This window comes from Corvus cornix, chromosome 1 (assembly GCF_000738735.6).
Source record: "Corvus cornix cornix isolate S_Up_H32 chromosome 1, ASM73873v5, whole genome shotgun sequence".
NCBI lineage: Eukaryota > Metazoa > Chordata > Aves > Passeriformes > Corvidae > Corvus > Corvus cornix.
The window spans coordinates 48,476,527-48,494,347 of record NC_046332.1 but is presented as its reverse complement, the minus strand read 5'-3'; the positions used below and the strand labels follow the sequence as shown (position 1 = coordinate 48,494,347).

The 17,821-nt window shown below is 42.8% G+C and overlaps 1 protein-coding gene across 1 annotated transcript in view; it reads right to left on the bottom strand.

Annotated features, from left to right (window-relative positions):
* Positions 1 to 17,821, bottom strand: part of LOC120410312 (formin-like protein 5) — an 80,774-nt gene that overhangs the window by 58,946 nt on the left and 4,007 nt on the right. The gene's annotated exons all lie outside the window — the stretch shown is intronic.

Sequence of the window (17,821 nt, the reverse complement as noted above, 5' to 3'; positions counted from 1 at the left end):
ATTCCTCTGCTCCTTTGAACACAGAGAAAAGGTGTTTAAAAACCATCTGTTAAAGAATGGTACCATGAGGAAAACACATCTCATATACATGCAAGTGTGGGGTTTTCCTGTGGTATTTAGGCCTAAGGTGTTTACTGTTTCACCATCCAGCTATGCACCCAAGCTGCAAATGCTTTCAGTGCAACCCATGCACTAGATTTAACACCTGCTGCACCATGGCTATAGCTACAACAGCAGCTTATACCCTGGCTGAATCAGCTGCCAGTGCTACAGCATGGGCAACACTCTCTCCAAAGAACAAAATTATGTCCAAAATCAAGTGTCTTTCTCTGTTGTTTACAGCTGGTGGCTGTTGCTGATGGGAGAGTGTATTTGGTAGGTGCCTGGCTTGGGGAAGAGCATCTGGTGAAGTGCTAGTGCTGCAGCTGTGTGGGGAGCTGTGCAGAAAAGGACCTAGTGCTCACACTGATTAGACAAAACAGGGGCAAACACTGGCAACCAGCTGAACAAGGGGCCCCTAGGCATTCCCTGAAGAGAGAACTCATTCTTCCCTTGTGAGTCAGGTTTGTGTGGTCCCTGTAAGATGAAGCTACAGAGTAAGACAAGTTCTGCCTGGGTTAAGCCATTGCAGCCTCTCCACTAACCTTCCCCTGAAGCAAAAGAGGTTTAAGATGTAAATGGGAGAGAAAAACTGGGGACATTGGATGGCTTATAATCAGTTCTGTAGGAGAGGCAAGTTGCTACCCAACTTGCTTCTGTATTTCCACAAAATGCACCTCCTTAGATCAGCTCACTCAGCTACCTCAGCCTCAAAGTGCAGTTGTCTTAGCTAACTCATTTGGTTCACATTTCTTCAAGTTATCACTCAAACGTATTAAGTTGAAACATCTGGATGAACCCAGAAAAAACTGCAAGAAATGTCCTTACTTTATTCCAAATAGCCTATGCTTTGAAAATCACCGCACATGCAACTCTTCCCTGCACACAGCCACCATTATCCCCTCAGCTCAGGCTCCTGGTTCAGGGTCCCACTCTGCTATTCCTTCACTCTGTCCCGATCGTCTCCCAGGGTTTAAACCTGTCTTACTGTCAGTATATTGTGTTTGAATTACAGAATTGTTCATATATGTCTCTCCCTCTAGGAAACTTACAGCAAAGAGTAAAGAATTGTTTGGGCTATAGAGAAATGCTGCCAACTACTGTAACAGGAAAACATTACAGCTCCCTTTCGCCCCAAAAATAACATCTTCTTGCTGTGGGTAAATAGCTATTTCAGTTCTTCTGGGAGCAATAATCCTGGCCCTCTCTTTCTCCAAAGGCAGCATGCAGTCCTCTATCTATAGAGAAGCTCATTTCCACAAGGCATGTCCAGACAGAATTGGCATCTGCCTAGGAGTGGGGATAGTAGAGGATGAGAAGAATGGCAGAGAGGGATGCTCTAAGGAAGTTGCTCGTACACATGACAGAAGCTAAAAAATCATTCCTCACCAGAACAGCACTCAAAGGACTTCTGGGCTCTTCCCTGCCTGTGAAGGGATCTTACTTGGTTTCTTCTCCCTCTACTCCATACCCTGGAACCTGTAATTCTGAAAGTGAATCAGTGTCTACAGAGACACCGGTGGCTGTATTCCATGCAGTGCCATCTCGTTTCTGCACCTTGAGGCAAGTCCCCTTGACTCTGCCATGTCCTTGCCTAGGTTTAATGCATCTGCTGCTCAGGAAGGTCACAGGGCCATGAACTGTGTGTTCAGAGCACCTATTGAACAACAGTTCACTGGGATTAGCTGGGATTTCCTAGTACAAGATAAAATAATTGTAAACCAAGAAAGTAATGACATCTATCAAACTCAGTTATACCACAAAGAGCAGACAAACAGATACCAAAATCAGAAGTCAGTCCTCCAGATATTAGTCTGATTTTAGTTGGTGTGAGTTTTGCCCTGAGAGGACCTCTTTCCTCACCAAAATGTACAGGTCTTGATCTTCCTGACATGATTGAAGTGTCAACCTGTAGTAATTTCCAAGCAGCTACTCAAGTTCCATTAGTATTGATCTAATTTGAGATGAACACTGGCCTCATTAGGCTTTACTCTGCTTCCCGCCCACTGTTCATCAGTGAAGGGTTGGCTGAGATAACACCTGAGAAACAATGCTAGTGCTTAGAGCAAAAAATCAGGACAAGTGAATCCAATCCCAGCTCTGCCACTGACAAGAGACAAATCCACATCCCTTTTGTTTTAACTTTTCCTATTTGTAATGGGAGTAATACAGATATTTCTTATGGCAGAGGCACAACTGCTTGTTTGAAGAACACTTTGAGATGGTGCAGCTTGGTGAGATCTCAACAAGGGTACAAAGTGCTACTGGTGTTTCTAAAGTGTGCGATGTGTGTCCTAAACTAACCCTTCCTGATCTGACACTTCACACATCTGATCCCCTATCACATCTCTACTATAAAACAAGCTATGATTTGGGTGAATTGTTTATCAAATATGCAACTTTAAAAGACTTTCAAGGGTCTGCTTGTTTTAAAATCACTGCATACTGCAGATATGAGCTAACCTGAGAAAAGCAATATATGGCCACAAGAAGAGTTCTTTGAAGATGCTCCAACCCTTCTATAGGTATGCATCAGGTTGGTGTAATGTAGCCCAGATCTTTAGGCTTTCTGAAGGCCAAGAAGCTGTGTAAGGTCTTTTGATCCTGACAACAGCATGAACAAGTGGTTACATAACTGACAAGCTAGTCACATCTTGGTAGGCATAAAAGCATTTATTTTCTTGTCACCTAGCAATATGACAACGGATTATACCTGCTTCTTGCAAGCCTTGCTGCAATACGCGCTTTGTCTGTGGACACTCATCCAGCAACAAAAGTGTACTGCAGAAGGGCACGTGGCTCTGGACTTCTACCATAGGGCCCTGACTCTGGGGCTGCAGATTGTCCTGTCAGCAACAAACTCATTTAAGATATACCCACCTCCCTTCATAGTTCAGCTGTGATGTTCCATGTTTAGCTGAACCCGACCTCCATCACGCTCCTTCTCCTCTGCACCACTTCAGCAAAGTGACAGGATCTCCAGCACAAAGCAGGTCAGGCCTGGGGTGGGTGTATTTGCACAGGTCCTCAGCACTGCCTCCTCCTCAGCATCATGGGGTCCCATGCAGCATGCACTGATCCTTGTCACTGATATGGCAGTGACCACGGAGCACTTCCACACAGGTCCTGGATGTGGGGTCCTGGACATAGGGTCCAATTCCCCCTCTCCTGCAGATGTGACTGCATTTATCCTAGGTCTGCTGGATATATAGAAAGCATGTATCATGCTCCTAGCAGACAGTGCTGAAGCAGGAAATGCCTTTGATATATACCTGGCCTTGCACTGTGCCATAGCAGAGCCACAGCTGTCTGCAGCACACTGAGACACACATGTCCTCTGCTCATCCAGAACTGCCCCACATTGTCTCTGCACATTACAGCTCAGCCTCTCCAGGGAACGCTGTGTTAGCTGTTACATTTGCACACCAGCCAGCACTTTGCTTCCTGGTTTATGAATGGTGTGTCCAGAAATTGGCTGCTATGCTGGTGCATTTCAGAGAAGATAATGCTGTCCTTTTCCCTGCTGTTCATCGTAACCCTAATTTCTGACAAACAAAAGGGATGAATTCTGGGCAATTTACCAATAATCAAGCACAGGGTGAGCAAGATGGCTTTACAATATATATAGCCCTATGGGTAGGGCTCAGCAAAGCCCTCAGATACTGGATAGCTCACTCACACCAGGCCCTTAGACTGATGAACAGCGATAACAGCAGCAAACCTTGTCTGCCCTGCAAATTGCAGCCAGAGATAATAAAACTTCCGAACTAGCAACACAACAACAGCATGGGAAGCCTATGACATTAAATACATGAAAGGGATGCCATGAGAAGAAGTTGAGTACCTTCAGCACAGAATGGGTAATCCTCAGGGGACTATTTAAAACTCATTGACTCATTATGCCTACACATAGCTTTGTCAGTCAACAGAGCCGTCAAAAGTTTGTGCAGGTGAAGTTTACTTAGGTACAGAAGAGCAGAGCAAGACTTTCGTTTTTGATCAGTTGCCTGGCTCTGCCCTTGGAGCAGAAATCCTTCAGAGATCTCTTGGGGTTTCTTTTGTCATTTGATGGGTTTGCCTCTGACATATGAAATCATATGAGTGGAGCTGCATGGCTGAGGCAGGGTGGTAATACCAGCTGCAGGCAGGAAGTGTGTGGCAGGGTTCATTTCATGCCAGAGACATAACACACAGCACGCTCCCTCTACCTGCAGTGCAGCCCAGGATTCAGGTGGAAAACTTGAGTGAACTGCTCCTCAGCTGCCTTACACACACAGAGCTCAGGACTGCGAACTGCACTGCCCTGTGGATGCCCAAGGGACAGACTGGGCTGTTTCTACTCTGCATATAAAGCATCCTGGCCCTTCCTCACACTGCACTGCTTCCTTCCCTCCACCAGCCTCCTTCATTTCCATTCTGTGGTGTCCCAGATCCCTCCCTCCTTACCAATAGCCATTCCTCAGCACCCAAACCCAGCTGGAAGGGTGATAGAAGACAGGGCTATCAGCATAATGCAGAGGAATGGTGGCAAGTAAGGGAAGAGCCTACAACAAGGTAAACACTCACCCTCTAGCCGTCTTATTACTGTTGGGATATAAACTGAACTGTTCCAGCTAATTCATCTTAGTCCCAGATACATGTTGCATGAAGGCAGGGCCTGAAAACAGCAGAGAAACCTCTAACACAGTCTGCACTGGGGTGATGCCAGTTATGTGGGTAGAGTTCATTGAACAAATGTTGATGCTTAAGCGGTAGGTGTCCATTTGGGAGTTAGTCACCTTAGGATGCCATTTTAAGTCAGAGAGAAACAGACACTTTTGGCATAAGATAGAAATTCACACTCAGTTGAGCTCAACTGTGCTTCGTGAGCTTCTGCTGCTCCCCGCTGATAATACATGGAGTCAGGCATAGCCAGCTCCCAGGTGAACGCCTGCGCGACACACACCAAATGACGGGCGAGATAAATCACTTTTTGTACAGCCGTGTTTTGACACAGGGATGCTACACGTTATGGGGCTGCAGAAGGGGGCTTTGTAGGGTGCCTAGTGGAGCATGCTCTAGCACGTAACTGCAGAGGCCAGGGAGCCAGATTCAGAGGAACAGAGACTCAGTGACAGACATAGCAAAACCCTTCGGGAACGTGGCTGCTGAAGCAACCATGACTTCATTAGACTTGCTCAAGATGCCCTCTAGCCTAGACCTTTCACCTCATTTAATGGTTTCTTGGCCTCAATCCCTTATAATTCTGAAATGAAAAAAAGAATCTCTTTTGACTCCTGTTTTCAAGCCAGGACTGTTTGATTTGGAACACTGCATTGAAGTCTGTGCTACTGATTGATTTCAGGTTTATTATATTTTCCCCTTTGAAAAATGCTACAGTAAAAAAACCCTACTTTGTCATTTTTCATGTAACCCCCCCCCCCCCTTTTTTTTTCCCAATCTTAGCAAATGCTCAGTCTTTTCCACTTCAATAGCTTGAAATTCTCCCCTGGGAGCCGTAAGCTCTTTAAATATTTTTAGGTTGCCAGATTTCTTATGTTCTCTCTCCAGGAAGCCAATTTTGTTTCTAAGCTCTTGAGAGTAGTCCAGCTTCATCTTTTGCGCACTCACTGCATCACAATAAAATGCTGCCTAATTGCTGCCTCAGCCGAGTCCCAAAGGTGCTGGAGTTTGTCTCTAGGCTACAGTTGTGGACAATAAATTCTTCTCAGACTGGAGTTAAGCCTTTTTATTATTTAAATCTGAGTCATGTAAAATTAGTTTACTAGCAAGTTACCCACAAAGATCTAGTATGGAAAGAAACTCCCACATATTGTTTTCCAACACAATGAGAGAATGATGAGATATAAAGATTTGCAAGTGGCTTGTAACACAAGACGTGTATAGAAACACCAATGTTTAATTTTGCCAAAAAGACATGAAAATGTTTCTGTGAGCCTAGAAGTTACTCTCAGACCTCGTCTGTTTGGTGTTCTTTACCTTCAAATTGAAACTGGTGGTATAAAAATCTTTCTTTTTTCTTCTAGCTCCTGAAATACCTATGAAAGAGGAAAGGCAGCTGAAGATAACAAATGCCAGATGGGCAAGAGCTTTCTGTTCTCAGTCTAGTACCACAGCAAGAGGATTTAGTGATCATTTTGATGAAAATAAACAAGAATATACTAAGACCAGACACCCAGGCTGCACCCCTATCAAATTTGAGAAGACCCCTGTAGCAAGGGACAAATGGACAGTACAGGGAGTGAGAGTGAACACATACTCTCTTTCTCATCAGGACCATATTCATCTATCCTCAATGGCAGAAGACATCTGTATATGGCATTTTCTCTCTTTGTGTTCCTTTTTGCAATCTGTATTTTAAAGTGTTTGTATTTCTGTTGTACAATATGGTTTCTGATGAAAGTGCATACTCCATAGACATTATATAAAAAGACTAAATGATCATTGTTTTGAGACTCTAATTCCTTAAGACAGCAGTTTCTTTGGATGCATTTGGTGCTGTATGTCCAAATCCATACTCTTAGTTAAGAGAAAAAGAAGCTGAAAGAGATTGCTAGATTTTCTCAAAATGGTTAGACTGTCCTTTAATTAAAAAGGTCAGGCATGATAACAGAGACCTGACATGGTTTTTGTGGTGGTGTCAGCAGCACATTTGCAACCTGGGGCACTCATGAGCAAGGACAACACACATCCAGGTCAGGGCAAGCCTGTTCAAAGGACTCTTTGCAGGGGTCCTTTTGTCAGCACAGAGAGCGTGCAGGCAGATGCAGGGATCTGCAGTGACTACAGGGACACTGTTAACCACACAACACACACTCACTGTGCAGACACCCCCTCCTGTTGCTGGGGTCTCTCATTCCTCACTTCTTGAGGAGGACATGGCAGGCATGGTGTGGCACGGGTGGTGTGACAGAACCTCCATTACTAACAGTGACACAGAAGATGGGAAGGATGCACAGGTCTGAAGCCGACTTTGGCAGGCAGCAGCTAGAAAAGCTAGGACGCAATTTTAGCCTTAATCAGATCAAAGGGAACTTTGCCACTGATTTCAGTGGAATGAAGACTCCGCTCTACATGTCTGCCTGTAATCTGAGAACATGTATTCTGCACATCCTGGAGACTCAGTGAAAACCAGACCCCACAGAGTTCACCTTAGATTCACTGTCTCAAATAAAACTACGTGGATTCTTTGTGCCCCTTTTAGTTATCTGTAAAACAAGTATGATAATGCTTTGAGTGCTAAACAGTACAATGTGTGTAGGAAGACAGTATCTTTTATTAGGCCAACTGAAATAGTTGGGGTAAAACAGACAAGCTTTGAGGCTTGCCTGAAATGCTTTGAGATGCTCTGATGAAAGGTGTTTGAGCTGTGCAAGGGATCATTAAATTACATTCTTCCTCTCTCTGGAAATCATTTAGTGATATTTCAAAGGAAAGATGCTGTACAGAAATAACTGATTTCTATTGCAAGTGCTGTCTGGAGCTAAATATCTTTCTTCCTCTCTCTTTATGAACTAATCTAAAGAAAAATATGTTTTAAATTAGCATGTTAAGAACAATTTTGTGGTATAATGTATAGTTCTGTGAAATGTTCTGTGTGAAGTGTAACTCACAAGATCCTTAAGCATGTTTTAGCACACTCAAACAAAATGGCTGGATTTCTGTTGAACAGTTTGTGGAAATTATGAAGGTATCACTGAAAAGAAATTAGAAAGCATGGAAGGGCAGTGAAAATGGCAAGTGAAAAAAAAGGCAGATACGAGTCAAAAAGGACATGACACTTGTAAACACTAGCTAACAAACCCCCAGACTGTCACTTCTGAGTGTGGACATCATGCCTTGGAAAGCTGTGAACCAGCTAGTGTCCATAGACATGTCAAAGAACCAAACACTTAACCCTCTCCTCTCCCTGATTTACCAGGAAGGAGCTGGGAGTGCTGAATTGAAATTAGCCAGGGCTGAGAGACCAACAGCATTATGGTGTCAAAACCGTGAGTGCAGCGGGATAGATCAGTGCTATCATGGACTCTGTGCACCACTGAGGTTACTGGGGGCCATGAAGGGGTAGGGGAGGGAAGGTTTAACTCTATATAAATCTTACTAATATCACTTCACTAGTACTTTAGTTCAGTGTCAAGACACAAATGATGTCAAGAAGAAAGAAAACTGGGGGCAGGGGAATCTTTAAATATGTGAAGAGTACTTGTAAAAAAGGATGACATAAACTTCATGTCTATCAGAACAAGAAGCAATAGGGATAAATTGCAGCAAAGGAGATTTACATCAAACCACTAGACAACACTCCAGGATTAAGGAAAATTAAGCATTGGTATAGACTACCTAGAGAAATGGTGAAACTTTCATCACTGGAACATAAAAAAAAGGCTTAAATAAACATCATCAAAAGTTTCACTACAGATGATCGTTCACTGAGGCAGAGAAGATTTGAAGATTCATCTGAGAAAGGTTACAATGTGTTACCAGGTCTTCCTGGATGTTCTTTTTACCCCCAGAAAGATGTTCTTGAAGATTTTCTGTTTGTGTGAGATTTTGAGATGCAGTCCTCTGAAAATATTTGTCTAAGAGAGGAGGGACCATTTATCTTCTGAAGTCTCTATTCCTCTCCACTGATCACAGATGCAGTCACAGATGACTGGCTTAGTATGAACACCTACTTATTGAATCTGCAAAGTGAGATGAGACAATTACCATCCTTAATGACAAATTGTGTCCTTTCTAATATATTCCTAAATATAACATTCAAATCTCCATTACTCATTCCAACTATAATTACTTGTTGTGCACGTATGAGGTGGCACCCATAACACATAATCATAATGTTATTTACTGTCCTGCATTAGTAATTTAGCACATTATATTTAGATGCCATATGGCCTGATGAAAAATGTAATAAAAGCTTCCTATGCAGTGGATAGAAAGCTCCTAGACAACAATTAATATAATCTATTCCACTTTTGCATTGCATTTCTACTAAGAATATCACTGACGTGTAGGCTATCTCAGGAAGGAAAATTTTATGTTTAGATCTAAGACCCAGCCAAAGCTCTGCCAAGTTGCAGGTAGAACTACTAACTAGGAATGTAAGTGCCTTTATTTCAGCAGTCTGAAAGAATAATGTGCTTTCAATATATGGTATTAACCACTTGTGTTTCCAAAATCTGCATACTGTAACACGTGCTCAGCTAATCTGTATGAATGTGTGTGTTTATAGTGGACTCATCCCACCACAGGACTAAAACTGGGTACGTAGGACATGTCACCACTATGTCCCACACTGAGGCCATTGGAGGAAGCCTGAGCACCCAACTGTCCCCTCTGCTGAATCGTAGCTTTCTCCTTGGGGACCTCTTCACGTACATCCCATGCATTCAAGACAAGGCATGGATCTTGAGTAGTTCACTCTCGAGATTGCCCCCAAATGGCAAAAAGGCCAAGAACATTATATTTGGCTCCCCCAGACCCACATTGTCTTCCAGCACTATTCCTGCAGGTTCCACACTGGGCAGAGATGGACACCACAGGGTACATACATATGAGATCCAGGGTACAGGGCTGTGTGGCATGGACAGAGCAGTCTGGAGGAGCCCTATGCATCCTGGGTGTGCATCAGCATGCACCACTGAGCCTTGGAATGGAAAACTGCTCCGTGTCTTGTGTGGATACAGACTTTGGAGACACTTGCAAATAATGACATAGGTTGTCTGCCCATATCAGCCAGCACTGCACTGAACAGTGGTACTGGAGACTGCTTTCATCAGGTAGAAAGGTCCCAAGGACTGCCTCAGCAGGAGGGGGATTTTTTGGTATCTCAGCAAAACAGAAACCCGGAATAAAAATTATAAAAGGTGACAAGGAGAAAGAGCACAGGGTCACCTTCCCCATCCTGAGAAATCCGTAGAATATTATTCTCCTGTGCACTTGGAACAACTTCTTTTAATAAACTTTGTTCTTCTTTTGTAACCTGTAATTATGGAAACCTCAATCTTTTATCTTATGCACAAGTACCCTCATCATACATGTATTTTTACACTGTCAAAGGATGTGAAGACTTAAGGTTCTTGTATTGGTTTTGGCTGGGATGAAGTTAATTTTCTTCACAGTAGCTGGTGCGGGGCTGTGTTTTGGATTTGTGCTGGAGACAGTAACAACATGGGGATGTTTTGGTTACTGCTGAGCAGCGCTTACACAGGGTTAAGGCCTTTTCCACCTCTCACCCCACCCTGCCAGTGGTGGACTGGGGATGCACATGGAGTTGGGAGGGGACAGAGCTGGGACAGCTGACCCCAGCTGACCAAAGGGATATCCCAGACCATGTGGTGTCATGCTCAGCATATAAAGCTGGGGGAAGAAGGGGAGCTGTTCAGAGGGATGATGTTGATCTTCCCAAGTAATCATTAAGTGTGATGGAGCCTGGCTTTCCCAGGAGTTGGCTGAACACCTGCCTTCCTGTGGGAAGTTGTGAATGAACTCTTTAATTTTCTTTGCTTGCTTGTGTGGCTTATGCATTACCTATTAAACTGTCTTTATCTTAGCCCATGGGTTTTCTCACTTTTACCCTTCTGATTCTCCCATCCCACTGGCCAGGGAGTGAGTGAGCAGCTGTGTGGGGCTGAGCTGCCTACTGGGGTTAAGCCACAGCGGGCTCATTTTGTAACTTCATTACATTTAAAAATGCATCAAACATGAAAATTAAATGCAACACTTCTGCTCCTTTTTTTTTTTTCTTTTAAGGTGACATGAAAAATTATTTAAATGAGGAAATGCATACAGGAAGACAACAGCATATGTAGGTTTAACTCCAGCTTAGCATATAGACTGTGCTTCCCTGTGGATTTTAGCTTCTTCCTTACTTGATTCTTTAGGAGTGTTTTGATTCTTACTTGCATGGAGAAGGACCAGAAAGAGGTGAGTACTTCAGCTAAAAGAAGTAATTAGGTAGGTCAAGCTATGGAAGGTAACAGATAAATATAATTAAACAATCTCTTCACAGGTTATTAAGATGCCTACCTACTGAACTTTAAAAAGCAGCACAAGATGACATGCAAAACTATTAAAAACTACTAATAGTTCTCTCACCTCATTGTGTTTGTGGCTAGCCTTCCTAATACATGCTTGTTTTAAAAGAATACTGTTTTATAACAGGATAGTTAATTCTGTAACAACATGAAATACCTTAACTGCCAGAGACTGCAAAAGTGTCCCAGTGGTGGACACCAGTAGCATCAAGTCTGTCTGAACTGGAATGAGCTTTAATAATCAGAAAATGAAGCTTTAGTGACATACTAGCAGCTGAGCCTGGGTGGTTTTAAAGGTCAGCACACAGGGCAGTTGAACCTCACTTCTTGTAGTCAGCAGTGCTCTGTGTACAAGGAGCAGCTGCTCAGCCTGGAGGTGGGATTCAGCTGCCCAAAAGTAGGTATTTCACATCTGAGTATCTCTTACGGGTCATGTAAAGCATTGTCTAAAAGGCCAGATTTTCCACTGATTTTGAAAAGAATTTAAGACAACTAGTTTACTAGCAGATGCCTGCATTGTAAACCATTAAAGGTAGGTACACTGCATCCAGTATGTCTGTTGAAACATTAGCAGCCCTTGGCTGATGGGTGGGGAACTTCTTAAGCTACTCCAGCTTGACTGCAGCTGCTCTATTCTAGTGGCAACACCATGCTTCTAGGCGTATTTATAAAGTTTGGCATACCTTTTCATGGTACATTTGTAAATCCTATAATAATTCTGTTTAAATTATGGCCACTTTTGACATGGATAACAGAGATACGTGGCTAGATTATATCTTCTTACAGTGATGCAAACCATAATAAACTTCCATGACATTTTTGAAACTGTAATTGTATAAAAATCATGTACTTGAACAGAACAATGCTTAGATACAAGACTCAGTCTCCTCAACTTACATCTTAAAGTTAAATATATCTTTTTCTTGGTGGCACACTTAGCAAATAGGTTCCCGAGGTCAACAGTGCATTTCTGTCCCTTGCTAAAGCTCATCCCTTCCTCAGACCTGTTTACAAGGTCATGCAATAAAGAAAATCACAGACATGACCTAGGTTAAAAGTTACACCTTCTTTTGCAGGGTTCCTTTCAACCCAGATGATTTCACCAACCTAGCTGGCAGTACCACCACATCCACCCCTGTACTAGCCCAAGAGACAGAGTGACATGTAAAGTAGAAGGCAAGAATGAGTGCTGAGGGGTGGAGACCAGGTAAGTCAGTTCAGTTGCCAAGGAAAAGATGCAAAGAACAGCACAGGAAGGCATTCAGAGTTGAAGAGGCTCCTCTAAATGATAATTCAGAGCAGAAGCCTAACTAACAGTCTGAACTGCTCTCTGGAGGAGCCTCTCTCACTCCTTCAACTATGCAAGGCATCTAGGGAGACAAGCCTTCTAATTTAGGCATCTAAGTTAGATGTTTAAATGTAGGCAGTGAATATTCCCCCTGAGAATGTGAATGGGATGTTATAATAGTTTAAAACATGTTTCGCTGAAGCTGTGATACCAATGTCTGTTCTTTTATGAGATACTGTTCTTTGTGCCACCGATCCTCTACTGACACAGCCATGTTCCTCATTTATTAGATAAATGAACAACAGTAACAGAATGCATATTGTTCAGTGATGGTCCAAATTTTGAAGTTAAAAAAAGATTCCAAATTTTACTCTCAAAATATGAACCAGATTAAATTGTTCACATGGAAACCACTGCAAATTCCCAGCAGTAATTGTTTTAGGGGACCAGAAAGGGAAAAGAGATTCTTCACAATGATCACCAGCATATATTTAACTTTATTGCTCTCCTCGAACATTTTTTCTTAATTTTTCAATTAGGAACCTTGATCTGTATTTACATCTTGTCTACATTGCTCCTATCCACTCAGAATCTTTTACATATTCAGTGATGGGGGTTTCAGAAGTTATCAATAAATGACAGAAGTTGTGAAGTTCTTTCAGCGCAGATGCATGGCTTACCTCCTGCCCTGCAAAATCTTGATACTTAGGCACACACCAGAACACCAATTTTCAGTGCGCCTTTTTTCTCCAGTGTAAACTCATTGCCATTGATCACAGCACTATTCAAAGAACTATTTGAGACAGTTGTGGAAGGAATGCTCTTTAAATGTAGCTGTCTTCTCTCCTGGACGAATATGTTTACAGGAGTGGATTGTTAAAACCAATTCATCTTCTAGTGTCTCACACTGTGGAACTGGAACTAACATGCCTAAGAAATCAAAAATGCTGGGCAAGCCATTAATATGTATGAGACCGTGCTCTGTTTATTCGAGTGGTTTGGGCATCTACACAGTGTGTGCAAAAATCTGCCCAACAGTTCCCTTATTTGAAACCACCACTGCTAAGTCAGGAAAACATCCATAGGGAAATGAGAATAATATACACCAGTATGACTTAAAATTAATGGCTGTGCCTGAGTTAAGGGGCTCAACTGATGTAACTGGTTCAAACTATCAAATCTTACTATCCTATGGCTTTGTATCCATTTCCACTTAGCTCTCATCTCTTCAAGAAATCTGCCAATGGATCATACACAGTATTGCAACTTGTGCACAGAAGTAGGTGCTGCAGGTATCCTTAAGTGGGGAGCTGCTGGTCATTTTACACATGCACACTGGGCAGCTTTTTGCCAGATGAAATCTACAGCAGCCAAGTTCTGCCTGCCTTGTGCTCAGCAGAAGCACCAACTGAGTGTATCTTTTCTACTGTGCTACTTACCACAAAACTAAAAGGAACTTGGTTAGACCTCCATCCTTTTGCAAATGCAGTTGAAACTGGCCAGTGAGGTTCAAACTTACAGCAGTGGGACAGACAGAGCAACCCCAGAATGCCACATCTTTAGAAAAACAGCTTGTAATTCAGACTCTACCATGAAAGAGTTGTACCAGCAAACAAAAGCATATCGCGAGAGATTTTTTCTCAGCTGTCAACCCCAGCAGACAGATTAAGGGAACTTTGCCACTTGACTGTCTAGTGGTCTGCCACAGGACTGAGATGGTGTAAATAAACTTTCTTTCCTGGTCCAGGTTTTCACTTAACAGCTGACACATGGCTCCTTGGGCGTGACTTTACTTTCTCTGAGGTTTCTGTCCAAGTCTTCCTCTGTCTTTGACTGCTGTAAGCTACTTCCTTATTCCTTCTCCAAAAAGTAATACTCCAACATATGCAAAATGCTTCTGTATGTAAAGGATACACATAAAAGAAACACAATATCCTAGTTCCTGTTTATTTTTCTAATTTTTTCCACAGACTCAAAGCAGAACAGATGGGGTTTTTTTCAGTGTACTGTGGGCTTGCTTCTACCCATTTCAAAGATGTGTCCTCTCTTCCACCTGTGCTTTCCATTAATGTGACTCTGGCCTATTCTTCATCATTTTAATCAACCTACTCAAAACTGCCATGACAGCTTTCTCTCTCTGCGGCTCTAACAATGCAACACACTGGGTGGGACTCCCGTCACCTACCTTTAGACATCTACAGTGCAAACACATTTATGTTGATCAGATAAGTCTGCTATAAACATGGAAAAAAATTAAGCACATTCAGGGCACAATCCACCTTGGTCAAAGCAGGAATTGTATCCCCAAAGTCTTAACTCAGAGGCAAAGGTCTACAAGACAGAGGTGTACATTTACCAGATAAATAAAAACACCCTTGTCTATTCCTCCTCTTGCCTTCTGACTTAATTGAAATCCCATTTGAAAATTAACTGCTTTCCCTTACACTGTTCTCTATTAACAATTCACAGCACTTCAGGATGTGCATTGTGGGAAAGATGTTGACTAAATCTTTCTCAAGGTTCAGACTCTGAGGTTCTTTCCTAGGAGAGAAATTGGTGGATGTGTCATACTGGTAAATATCATTCCATAAAAATGGAGAGAAGGACAATTACTATGTGTGTATGAAAATTAACAGTCCACTGATGCCTTTGCTGACTTGTGTGTAACTTCCCTTGGAAGGTTAATGGCCATGAATATGTAACATGCACCTTCTTCTCCCTACTGTTTCCCTATTGTTTTTCATTTTTCATTATTACAGCATTTCTCCATACAGCCTGTAAGACCTTTGGTAAAGAGTTATGTTTGCATGTGAGCATTAAAGCTTATTATGAAGGCACAATAATTCCTGTAGTCTAGTTAAATATAATTGCAAGGGGAAGAGAAGATAGAAGCAAAGGGCAGTTCATAATTCATAGACTTCTCACATGATTTCAACCTTCTCCTTGCAGAATTTTGTGGGTAGGAGGAGGTTACAAATGAAGCTCTCTGCTACTTTGTGCTAAAAGCCGGTGCCAGCCCTCTAGCCAATGGAATTTATGTAATGATAACCAAATCAATTCAGAAACCGGTTTTGTTAACCTGACAGACCCTAAGAGTGCACAGCTTTAAACTTCTCTGACAGTGTCGGCAATTACTCTAGCTGAAGAGACACTTCTGAACCAAATCTAATGTTCATGGCAAAAGAGTTACATTAATTTATATCAGCTTCTGATTGAGTTGACTAGAATAAATCAGAGTGAGTGGGCACACAGTCAGCTCTGCTGGCAGATTTGCAGATTGCTGGAAAGGGGCATGGTAAGTCTCTGGGGTCTGGCTGTGAGTAATGCTCTCCTCCACCAACACAGCTGGATCCTGCCTAACCACAGTCGCTGACACCCACCAACATCGTGTCTTATCCAGAACCGCTAGGTTTATAGCCTCTATCAAAAAATAAAAAGTTGTAATCCATGAGAATATACTCAGAGTAGAACAAGCTTCAGTGGCTTAAGGTGTCACCTCCCCTCCCAGCAATTTCCTTCCTCCTCTTTGCCTGAGATTACTGTCTCACAGCAGAATTGGTAGAATGAGACACACACACTAGTCCCAGCTGCTTCAAGGCAAGGTCCAGCAAATTAGCCTAAACTGCTTGTAAAATGACTTTAACATCATATTTTGCATTAAAATGGCTTAGAAACATTAGTGTTTTCCAATCCAGGGACTGCTGTGGAGGCAGGAACCTTCAGTAAGGAGGTCAGGGAAAGCAGTATTTTTTGCAGCAGTCCAGCCAGATTTGCTTGAATTTGGCCCAGCAATAGGAAAGACTATGAAATTTCACACTTACAGTTACCATTCTTCTGCCTTATTAACAGATTTATGAACTTCTGATTGTCTGTCTGGACTAGATGACCTTCTGAGGTCCCCTCCAACATTAATTACTCTATATACCTAGCGTGCATGGCCAGGAACCTGAAGAGGTGGTTCTTCCTGCTGACACAGTCACTTAGCATATCTTGGGAAACTGTGGAGACCCATGCTTACCAAACTTTGCCAAAGAGGAGCCAAAATAGGTTGACACTGGTATTGTTCTGGTGTTGAGCAACTGCTTTTCAAAAGGGAGGTCAGCTCTAATACAGGGCTGCTAGGAAGCAGCCCTGCTCGACTCAATCATTACTAAAAAAAGGGATGGGGGAAGAATACCCAACCAGACAAATAGAGATTATGCCCAAATACTCAAGCTTCTCTGTGTCACAGTTTCCTAGCTGGGGATACAATCCTCAGACAAAGCAGTTAATGCATTGCCTAATGTGATAAGAGGTACATAGTCTCGTGGGAAGGGGCATTATGGAAGTGCTGGGACAAGGCTGCTTATCATCTGCTCTCCCCTAGAAATGCTGAACTCTGTAAGGTCTGCACAGCATCTATGTTTTTGGGTTTGTGAAAAAACAGCAGGAATTGATGTCATGGGCAGGCAAGTTCGAAGAAATCTGGAAAAGCCAGAGTTGCAGCTGTTATGAATTCATCACGATTTTGGCCCCGGTTCCAAAATCCTCAACAAAGACATAAGAATCTCCACATGATTTTGAGGGAAGCAAGATCTGTAGATATACGGGTGACACATTCATGCATCCTGTATTGTTTAAGAGGCATACTGAGCTTTTAGTTTCAATCCCTGCTCTTTCGCTTGTGTCAGCATTTCTGAGAACCTTATTGTGAGACACAACCTCATGCTGCTACCTTAAAGTAACTACAACAGAAATTTTCCAGAGAAATCACGTACTACTACCAGGTGTGATCACAAGATCATCGTTACTGGGACACCTTCAGAGCTGTCACAAGGCAGTTCCAGCAGTAAGGGCTCACTGCAGTGAGTAAGGGCTCACTGCAGAAATACAGCTCAGATCCGCTGCTCCTGCCTCCACATCTCCTCTGCCTTCCTTGTGCCTGCGGCAGCTCTACAGACTCAGCTAATTCGGTAACTTTTTCCAGCTGAACTCGGTTAATTTTTTGGAGGAGCATAACTGGCTCTCCACCAGATCAGATCCCAGGCTTGCCTTGCCAGATGGCATCATCGGTGTTACTGCGGTGTAAGTAACAAACAGGAAGGCATGGCCATGATCAGAGAAATGCAGGACTGCCCCTTTTGGTGGCAACACAGACACAGGCTGGCTTGTATTAACTGTGAAATTACATCCTTAGAAAGATTTATAACTGCATGGCTCCCCTCGCAGGACACCAGGCTGCTCATATTAACCGTGAGCTGCACGCTACAGAAACGCTAGGTAAAATTCACCCTCAGGAGATGACACGAACTGGGTGGTGCCGCCCTGAGAGGCTGCCTGTGATCACCAAATACCACTTTGGTCCAGGAACAGGGCAAATCCCTAAAAATGTTCCTTTACTGTACTATAAAAGTGTATT